Genomic DNA, 11,625 nt, shown 5'->3' on the forward strand with positions numbered 1-11,625 from the left:
ATGGAATGAAATTAAAAAGGCCTATAATTTTGCAACTTGAACAATTTGAGAGGATTTTTTCCTTAATGAAACTATTTGGAAGAAGAAAAATATTCTTAGTAGAGCCTAAAAGATAGTATATGTGAAAATACTTGGTGTAAAATAATGAAAATTTTCAATAAAAGTATTCTTCAGTGAGTAAAATCTTTTCTGAGTTTAGATTTATGTCAGGCCCTTCATAGAATATCTTGCTCAATTACAGAGAAGAGTGGAAAATTCAGATTTATTAATCCACTAGATAAAATTCAAGGAACACTTATGGCAATTGCAGAAAAAATTTGAAAATATTAAGACTACATTAAAAAATACATTCAACATACAAATAGTGACCAATTAATAAACTGGTTAATAAAAGTTATTTATCCAAATCTAAGATTATTTTGCTTATTTATTTAAATCCTTAAATAATAAGCATAAAGGCTTTTTTCAACTTCATATTCATTGTACACAGAAACTATCCTTATTTTTCAGAACTAATTGTATTACTTAAAGCTGTTTTAGAACGGGACTATTTAATTAGCCAACCAATGTATTATAACCTATTTGTCAGTCAATAAATACAAAAAAAAAAACTTAAAATTACACAATGCTTTTTTTTTTTTTTTAAGAACACTTCAACTCTCCAAGTATCCCAGTGTCTATAATAACTTATATGGTAACCCTGTCTATGACTAACACCGTTCTTATTATTTGCCGAAAACAGGAACTAGAAGTGACAGAGTCAAAAATGTTCATAGCTCTATTATGAGCTTAAAATCAAAATCCAATTGCTTGAATTGTGTGATATACAGAAAAGTCATGAAGAGAGTATATCCTAAGGGTTCCCATCACAAGGAGAAATTTTTTTTCCCTTTTTTATTTTCTTCTTTCTTTTAAATTCTATCCATATGAGATGATGAAGGTAGACTGAACTTACTGTGGTAATCTCCTCATGATATATGTAAATTAAGCCATCACACTATATGCCTTAAGCTTATACAGTGATGTATGTCAGTAATTTCTCAATAAAACTGGGGAAAATACAAGGGCTCAAAACCGGAACAATGACTAAATATAGTTTGCTATCGATTACTACATTACTAATGAAAATGAAACTATACAACAACACAGATGAATCATACCAACATAAAACTAAGGAGAAGGAGACATACATAAGGGGATACATACTCTGTGAGTATACTCACAAAACACCAAAAACAGATTAGATTATCATTATTACCCACATTATTCACAGGAGACAAAACTAAAAAGAAATTTCAAGAGTGTTGTTACTGACAGAGAGAAAGAAAGAATCAAGGTTTTGGGGGTTCCAGGAATATTCTATTTCTTGACTTTGATGGGGTTCAGACAAATGTCTCCCTTACACTAATTAATAAAGCCTACATTTGGATTTCATTTGTTTTACTGTAGATGTGTCAAAAGTTTTCATTTTAAAAAGGAATATAGAGAAACATTCTGAAAAACATTTTGAAAATTTTTACTCTAAAAGCCTCTTTTTGTCATTTGCCACAATAGTTGATACTTTTGAAATACAAAGCTATTAAAAATTATATATCAAGGTGATTGTTCTAATCTAAGTGAGCATGTGTGAATGTGTATGAGTTGTTTTTACATGTATGTTTCTGTAGTTTCTGCATGTATAAATGCACACCTCTGCTTATGTGTTTGTCTGCATGAGTGTGTGTGTGTGTGTGTGTGTGTGTGTGTGTGTGTGTGTGTCTACACACGAATTTGCACATGAGAATGTTTTGTATGCTTTGGGGTAAGGTAAGGATACATTTTTTTGACATGGGAAAATATGATTTTCACAGAAAGATGAAGATGAACTGGGAATTTGAAAACGAAAGCCCCAAAACAGAAAGAAAATTTCAAGTAAACGAAATAAAAGAAATCGTGTATTGTTTTCATCAACTTTGGTGTTTTAAAATACATACTTTAATATTAGCTTATTCCCAGATTTTTGTTTTCTCCGTGTGTGGTTCATGCAACTCTAATGACTTTGTGAAAATAGAGCCCTTAGCTAGGCAAAGAGGAGCTCCTCCTGCTATTCTCACATTACTCTCAGTTCATACTTCTTTTCACTACCTCCTTAGGAGTATTATCCCCAAACAAAGCAAGAAACACCTGCTGTATTATACACAACTTTCAATCAATTCACCAGTAGCTTTAGCATAATAGAAAGAAATCAAGCAAATTATTAGTCTGTTTGGGAACTGTGAGAACAGATTTAAAGGATGTGAGTATTTTCATTTCAAAGTAATTTGGTTTCTTTGCCTTTTTGTAATTATGGAGCACCAAATTCTTTTTGCCTTGCCACTTACAATTTTCATCATTGCCTTTTATGATACTTGTTGAAAAGTCTCTGAATATTAGGCACCACCAAATATAAAGACACACACACACACACACACACACACCAATCCCACATACACAGATAACATGGTCCAACATTTTCCAAGAGATTCAAGTTTCATGATAATCATTCTGCCATTCCCTCAAGTTCTGAATTCATTTATTTAATCCTCTCAGTCTTTAATTTGGTACTTTGATTCTCAGGTAGCAAAATTCACTTAAACTAAACTAAGCGAAGATTTATTGATTGTTACATAATATATTGGATAAAAGCACCAACTCTTACAGATCTGCCTTTGAATAGTAGCTCAAATGAAAATTAATGTTGTACATACGGGGCACATTAGTTCATCTCCATACAATTCTACCTCCTCACTTATAAAATAATTATAATATCGTGAGATAAAACTTTAGTAATGTGGAAACTAGCTATCAAAATCAAGCGAAAATGAAGTCATTATTAGAAAGATAGACAATTAAGATTATTGAGCAATTGTTAATTTCCCAGCTTTGTCTAGTAATGCAAATATTTGGTAATTTTTTTTCTTTTGTTGCTTGGTTTTACCTTAAATGAATGGGATGCAAACCAAAATATTTTATAGGGTTATATCAAATTTTATGTATCTATTGCAAAAGTTGAAAAAATAATAAATAATTGGACTTTATCACGAAAACAAGTCATTTGTATTTTTGCATAATCAAATGCACATACAAGTGCAAACCATTTGCTAATATTAGTAAATACAGCATAGCAAATAACTTCATTGCTCCTCATCAATCTCCAGGTTGGAAAGCTTAGGGAAAACATAACAACCCATTTTCATTCTATGGGATTGGTTTAATGAAGAAAAGAAAGAAAAAGAAGGGAGGGAGGGAAGGAGGGAGGGAAAGGAGGAGGGAGGGAGGAAGGAAGGAAGGAAAGACAGAGAAAGAGGGAGGGGGGGCACCTGGGTGGCTCAGTGGGTTAAAGCCTCTGCCTTCGGCTCAGGTCATGATCCCAGGGTCCTGGGATCGAGCCCCGCATCAGGCTCTCTGCTCAGCGGGGAGCCTGCTTCCTGCTCTCTCTCTCTCTGCCTGCCTCTCCGCCTACTGTGATCTTTGTCTGTCAAATAAATAAATAAAATCTTTAAAAAAAAAAAAAAAGAAAGAGGGAGGGGGAGAGGGAGGGAGGGAGGGAGGGAAGGAAGAAGGAAGGAAGGAAAGACAGAGAAAGAGGGAGGGGGAGAGGGAGGGAGGAAGGGAAAGAAAGAAGGGAAAAAGGAAAGAAGGAATGAAAGAGGAAAGGAAAGGGAAAAGAAAGAAGGGAGGGAGGAAGAAGAAAGGAAGAGAAGAGGGAGGGGAAAGGAGAGAGAGAGAAAGAAAGAGAGAAAGGAGAGAGAAATACGGGGCATCTGAGTGGCCCACTTGGTTAAGCAGCTGCCTTTGGTTCAGTTTATGATCCCAGGGTTCTGTGACTGAGCCCTACATTGGGATCCCTGCTCAGGAGGAAGCCTACTTCTCTCCCTGCTTACCACTCCCCCTGCTTGTGCTATTTCCCTTTCTCTGACAAATAAATAAAATCAGAAAGAAGGAAGGAAGGGAAGAAAGAAGGAAGGAAGGAAAGGAGGGAGGAAAGGAGGGAGGGAGGGAGGAGTAAAAAGAACTAATGTTCTCATTTACCATCCTTAAGTACTACTTTCTAAATTTCTAAAATCTTTGGAGGTTTGTTTCCAAAATACATAGTATGATCTCTCCACAGGATGGTAAAGTTAAAATAATTGTTGGGCTGTGAATTCTTTTTTTTTTTTAATTTAATTTAATTTTATTTCTTTCAGTGTTTCAAAATCGTTTATACACCACACCCAGTGTTTCGTGCAATATGGCTGTGGATTCTATTACCATGTTCAAGGTACAGTTTGAGTTTGAAAGTGTCTGACCTGATCTTTCTAATCATATAGGCTATTTACTATAATAGCCCAGGTTATTAGTACCTCTATTTCCTTGTGCAACACAACAGATCCATAAACTGGTGCAACTCTGGGTAGCGGGTGAAGAAAGCTAAGGGGGGACGATAAGCCACCGCACGGATGAGACCGTGATGAGATGAGCGATGCCTGGAGCAAAGAGGTAACTTTTTTTTTTCTTTTTTTGCAAAGAGAGAACTTTTCACATCCCCTTGTCTATGAGAACAAGTCACGCTAATTCCCTCAGGTTGGTGGTTTTGTCTGTGAAATAGATGTGAGAAATAGAGTGGCAGTAGTATAGTCTGCTTTTTTATTTGAAAGGCAAATTTGCTACATTTGGGGAAATTATGGGTTTGATGCTCAGGACTATGGACACGAAGGCTACAATGCAGATACAAATTAATGTCTTCTCACAGCCTGGGGCATGGCTAATGGACTGACTTGGCCTGAGGGCCCAGGGTGCTCAGAAGGCACATGTATTAATGGAAGGAAAGAGCAAGAGTCAGGCAATATGAAATCCAGTGTTCTGACCCTATACTTGATAAAAAGAAGGTACAGGGGTGGCAGTAATTCTGGTGGAGTCATGGCAAAAGAATACTTTGAGTGACTCTATTGTTCCTGTATGATCCCATAGAATGAACCTCTAACCTCAGTCCACAAGGACTACAACAAGCAAGGAAGCAGTCCTACGTGGCTGGTGTCTAAGCCCTTAAGCCTTGAGTCTTGGATCACTCACCCTACAAAGACTCATCTAGCTTACTGAGAAAAATATCAGCCTTCAGGGAATTAGCCAGGACTCGCTCTCGCTGATGCATGGAGGTGAAAAGTTGTTTGTTTTCTCTCCAATATTGGTTGGCTCACAGTTCTCATTCATTTATTCAAAAATATACATATTTAGAAATGACTATACCAGACTTTGATTTAGGTATTCAATCGCAGGTGAAACAGACATATTCCTTCTTAGAGCTTACTATCTGAAGGACGAGAGAAATAACATAGTGTAAACAATCAAACACAAATATGAAATGATAATCTGAGAATACTATGGTAGAATCAAATTAGACATTCTAACTATATGAATTCTTCTGATCCATGAGCATGGCATCTTTCCATTTTCTGTGTCAACTTCAGTTTCTTTCACTAACGTCTTATGGTTATAGGATACAGGTCCTTCCCCTCCTTGCTTAAATTTATTTCTAGATTTCGTATTCTTTTTGATGCAATTGCAAAAGGGGTTGTTTATTTTCTCTTTCCTCTAGTTCATTAGAAATGTATCTCATTTCTATATATTAATTTGAATCCACCAACTTGCCTGAATTCATTGGTTAGTTCTAATAGGTTTTTTTTTTTTTTTGGTTGAGTGAAAACAAGTTTTAGTCTGAATATTATTAACTTTTCAAAGCTTCTCTTAATTTTGTATGCTTCTTTATTTGGTTTAGAGAATCCTTCACTAGTCCAAGGCTAATTTTCCGCTAAGATTTTTTAAATTATGTTTATCACATTTGTCCTTAACCTATCTGGAACTGGTTCTTGCATATTGTATGAAATAAAGACCTTATTAATTCTTTTAAAGTGTGATTCTTGAAGAGTCTGCCCAATCACTACTGACCTATAATACACGTCATTCATATACATGCATGGATCTGATCTTGGGATCTTTACTCTGTTCCTTTTTTTTTCATTACTTTTTCTTTCTTTCTTTCTTTCTTTCTTTCTTTCTTTCTTTTTTTTTTTTTTTTTGAGAGAGAGAGAGAGAGAGACAGAGAGACATTGGGTAGGAGCAGAAAGAAAAGGAGAAAGAGAATCTTTTGACACTGAACTCATGACCTGAGCAAAAATCAAGAGTTGAACACTTAATTGACTGAGCCATCCAGACGTCCCTGTTTCATTTTTCACTTTTCCTATCATTCAACCAAAAGAATACACCCCTAGTTGCTACAAATATATATATTTGTATATACACACACTCCGAGTACAAAGTCCCCCCTACTCACTCTTTTTTTTTTTTTTTAAGATTTTATTTATTTGACAGACGGAGATCACAAGTAGGCAGAGAGGCAGGCAAAGAGAGAGAAGGGGAAGCGGGTTTCCTGCTGAGCAGAGAGCCTGATGCTGGGCTCGATCCCAGGACCCTGAGATCACGACCCGAGCCAAAGGCAGACGCTTAACCCACTGAGTCACCCAGGTGCCCCCCCCCCACTCTTACATATACATTGTGGAATCAACTCTTCAAATGGAAAATAAATATTATTGGCATTCTCATTGGAATTACACAAAATAGAGCTAATGTTTTCAGAAAAATTGATAATGTTATGACACCTAATGAGCCTTTTATATCTCTCTAGTCAACTTTGATCTTATTTAACAACTTTCATTAAAGTTCCAGTTTACTCCATAAAGGTTTACATAAATTTGTCATTTATATATATGCAAGTACTTATTGTTGCTGCTATGCAAAATGGATTTTTTTGTTATTGTTGAGGAATGTTCACATGCTTTTAATAGCATTCAGACATAATCCTTGGTACTTTATTTTTTTTAAGATTTAATTTATTTATTTGAGAGAGTGAGAGGGCACACGTGAGGAGGGCGAGGGGCAGAGGGAGAAGCAGACTCCCCACTGAGCAGGGAGCCTGATCTGGGACTCGATCCCAGGACCCTGAGATCATGACCTGAGCTGAAGGCAGACGCTTAACTGACTGAGCCACCCAGACATCCAATCTCTATAGTCATTGCTATGCTAGGTAAAAATTTTCTTTGGCTAACATAAGGAGAAATGAACTTCATTATCTAATCCTGCACTTACTTTCAGTAAATTCGCTATTTTATTAATGTGAGTAATTTATAAGTCCTGCAGAATTTCTCTTGGAAGAGTTCTCACGTCTGTCCCTTCCTCATGTCCATCGGTTTGCACACAATAGCACTTTCATACCGCAGCCCCCCATCACATCAAGCCCCAATTTCCAGAATAGCTTCTCAAATCAATCCATTGTCTAATGCTCCACCAAACCCCAGTCTAGACTACAGAAAACCTCTGAATGAATGAAATGTACCTTATCCACGAATAAAAATGTTCAATGGCTAAAATTCAGATCCTATTAGATTTTCCCTGCCTCTCATTTAACTTCCTCTAGAAGAGCTTCTGTAATACGTACTTACAATCTGTTTTTCCATCTTGGTATCCTTCTTTCCCATCAAATCAGCAGGCCTCTTTGCCATCTCTCTCCCCTTATCCCCACAAGCCACATTCACTCATATCCCTGAAAGCTTCTTTCATATTTGTCCCTGTCTTCCAATGTTTTCCATACCTCCCACAAAGAAAACAATACTCTCACCTTCAAAATCCAAGTTAAGCCCCACTTTGATTTTAGGTTTTCTCTTGCTACTCAACCCCCATTCATAGCTCACAATCCTAAATTCCTTAGTATTTATTCTTCACATGTTCATACTATTAGAATCTAACCATATAATGTGCTGTTTTTGTGTTTTTCTATTTCATCTGTTGGCAATAATGGATTGAGTTTGTAATATGGCCTGACATTGTTTCTGCAACCAAACCTCTTTGGTATTTTTCAAATGGGACTTTTTGCATCTCCCAAAGGAAACATGTTAACCTAAAAAGCACTAGCTGCTCAAGCAATATTTGTTTATTAATTTCCCTTATTTACTCTTCAATTCTTGTAACAGAGCAATTGTGCACACATTAAACACTGAATGTTTATTTAACATACTTATGTGCATTATGTACCTCTCCTGAAGGTAAAATATGTAGTATTTTTTTCTCTTTCAAACTCGGAAAGTTTTTATAAAAATGATAGTGTTTCTCTGGAAAAATCTGTATATAGTGTAATGAAAATGCCAGAATCTTCATATAGGTGTTGTGTGATTTGCCTAATCTTTATTATTATAGTTGCTTATTCCAAATCAACTTAACAGAATAAGAATTCAGAATAAAGCATGAACACTTCGTTGTTAACATCAAGTGGAGGTATGTTAATACCTCATTATAAGTATATATTACTAACTTCTCTCTCATAGCCTATCAGTGATGAGTATATATGACTATCAAACACCTTATTTATAAAAGAGGATATTTTACTTTAATATCTTACAGATAACTCACCATTTATAAGGTACAATTTCTACAGTCCATTTACCCATCTAGGAGTCAATTAATTTGCTTCCAACTGCCTCCTTTAAAGACTGCAGCATTTCTAACTTCATCTACAGCTTAATCTGTTTGAACTTTAAGTTGTGAAAACTGTCATGACGGGAGCCACTTCAAAATGGAGCCGGAGCGGCCACTGCAGAGAGACTGCCTTACCCACCTTTGTTTGATCTGGGCTCAAACCATTGGCCTGGTTAAAATAGCAATTGTTTTAAGCAATTACTTGAGGAATCAGTAGGAGAAGGAACATTTTGATCACAACACTGATAGTCGTGGGGTTTCTGAAGATAAAATGAGTCACCAGTTGATGTCTGAGTTAACTTGTTAATACCTAGAGAAAACTGTTTTTTTCTTTTCTTCAACTTATGTAATCAACCCCCTTCCTATTCCTCAAACAAACAAAAAACAACAACAAAACAAAAAACAGTGCCTTCACCCTAGAAGGAGGAACACTATTTGGGTAACCTCCTGAATTCAGGAGGGCAACCTCCTGAATCTGTGTTCTCCAAATTGCAATGCTTTAACCCCAAATAAACACTCATTTGCCTCTCATTGTGGCTCTTTGTCTCCAGGTTGACAAAGACAGGAAGTATCCATTAATGATATAACACTTAAAATAAACTCCCTAAATGGAAACATATTTTGTAATTCCAAATATATGTTTGTAATTTATAATTGAATGACAAGTATTTTTAAAGATTTATTTATTTATGGGGTGCCAGGGTGACTCAGTGGGTTAAAGCCTCTGCCTTCACCTTGGGTCATGATCCCAAGGTCCTGGGATTGAGCCCCACATCAGGCTCTCTGCTCGGCGGGGAGCCTGCTTCCTCCTCTCTCTCTTCCTGCCTCTCTGCCTACTTGTGATCTCTGTCTGTCAAATAAATAAATAAAATATTTTTTAAAAAAGATTTATTTATTTATTTGAGAAAGAGCAGTGGGGAGGGAGGAGGTAGGGCAGAGGGAGACGGAAAGTATCTCAAGCAAACTCTGCACTGAGTGCAGAGCCAGATGCCAGGCTTGATTCCAGGACCCTGAGATCACGACCCGAGCTGAAACCAAGAGTTGGACATTTAACTGACTGAGCCACCCAAGCGCCACTTGAATGACAAGTATTTGAACAAATGAAGAGAAAATGATCCAGTTCTTCTGTCCATTTTATTTCAGGGAAGTAGTAGATGATAAAAAATACTGGAAGTTTGTTTCCAATTATAGGTCCTATTATTCTAGGGAATATGGGTATAGATAACTAGTTAAGCTCTATATAAATACCCTTAAGAGTACAGAAAACTTAAAAGCTATCAGTTTATACTCGTAACAGCTTCTTATAATCTAAGCCTATTTCTTCCAAAATGTATTGACTATGATATTTCATCATATTTTTTACCAGTGATATAATTTTTTTTTTTTACTATTATGGATAGTTACCATTTCCTGCCCTTTTCCTCCCACCTTTCAAAAAATATATCATCTAAAAAAGAAATAAAGTGGCACCTGTGTGGCTCAGTTGGTTAAGCGTCTGCCTTCAGCTCAGGTCATGATCTCAGAGACCAGCGACAGGGCCCCACATGGGGCTCCCTGCTCAGTGGGAGCCTGCTTCTCCCTCTCCCTCTGCTCCTTTTCCCTGCTTGTGCTCTCTTTTGTTCTCTCTCTCTCAAATAAATAAAGTATTTTAAAAAAATAAAACAAAAATTAAAAAATTAAAAAGACATAAAAACTGCAATAAGTCACCTTTGAGAAATTCCAACAAAAACAAAATTTAAACAATAGTTCAACTGAACATTTTATCAGAGCTTTCTGCCTATGGATGCCACCATGTAGGCATCCGTAAACACTCCCTTCCCACCACTGTCATATCTAAGTCAGAGTCTCCTAAGGAGCCTGAACAGCTGCAGAAGCTCTTCCCCGGAGGTTTGAGCTTTGAAGAATCTGATGAGGAGCCATTATGAGCCATCGGGGACACTTATGTACTGTGTGGTGATGAGAGACCCAAACTCCAAGCACCCCAGAGGTTTTTGGGTTTGTCAAGTAAGCCACTGGGGAGGGGGTGGATGCAGTCATGAATGCAAGGTCACACAAGGTGGATGGAAGAGCTGTGGAACCAAAGAGAGAAAAGGCTCAAAGACCAAATGCCCACTTAAGTGAGAAAAGGATTTTCCTTGGTGGCATTTAAAAAGACACTGAAGGACATCATTATTTTGAACAGTATAGGAAAATTGAAGTGATTGAAATCATGACTGACCAATGGAGTGACAAGAAGAGAGGATTTGCTTTTGTAACACTTGATGATCATGACTTTGTACATAAGATTGTCATTCAAAAATACCATACTGTGAATGGTCACAGCTGTGACATAAAGAAAGTCCTATCTAAGCAAGATATGGCTAATATTTCATCCAGCCAAAGAGGTGGAAGTGCTTCTGGAAACTTTGGTGGTGGTGATGGAGGTGGTTTTGGTAGGAAAGACAACTTTGATCATGGAGATGACTTCAGTGGTGAGGTGGCTTTGGTGGCAGTCACGATGGCAGTGGATATGGTGGCCGTGGGGATTGCTATAACAGATTTGGTAATGCAGGAAGCAATTTTAGAAGTGATGGAAATGATAATGACTTTGGCAATGACAAAAGTCAATCTTCAAATTTTGGACCCATGAAAGGAGGGAATTTTGGAAGCAGAAGCCCTGGGCACTATGATGGTGGAGGCCAATACTTTGCCAAACCATGAAACCAAAGCAGCTATGGTGATTCCAGCAGCAGCAGTAGCTGTGACAATAGCAGAAGGTTTTAATTACTTCCAGGAAACAGAGCTTAGCAGGAGAGGAGATCCAGAGAAGTGAAAAGAAAGCTACAGGTTACAGGATTTGTGAACCTAGCCAAGCACAGTGAATGCAGGGTCTAGCTGCTACAAAGAAAACGTATTTTAGACAATACATATGTGTATGGGCAAAAAGCTCAAGGAGTTTATTTGTGACTAAATTATATAAAAGGTTATTTTAGTTTTTCTGTTCTGTGGGAATTTTAAAGCATTTCAAGGGATTTTAATGCCAATTTTTTTTTTTACACCCATGCTATTGATTGTTAAATGCTATGGTCTGATCATGATGCTGAATAAATTGTGTCTAAATAA

At 36.9% G+C, this 11,625-nt stretch overlaps 1 pseudogene; it reads left to right on the forward strand.

The window, feature by feature from the left end:
* Positions 1–11,286, forward strand: part of LOC111144749 — a 36,194-nt pseudogene extending 24,908 nt beyond the window's left edge.
* Positions 11,287–11,625: the final 339 nt, after the last annotated feature.

Source organism: Enhydra lutris, unplaced genomic scaffold (genome assembly GCF_002288905.1).
Source record: "Enhydra lutris kenyoni isolate GAN:26980312 unplaced genomic scaffold, ASM228890v2 scaffoldscaffold12, whole genome shotgun sequence".
Classification (NCBI taxonomy): Eukaryota; Metazoa; Chordata; class Mammalia; order Carnivora; family Mustelidae; genus Enhydra; species Enhydra lutris.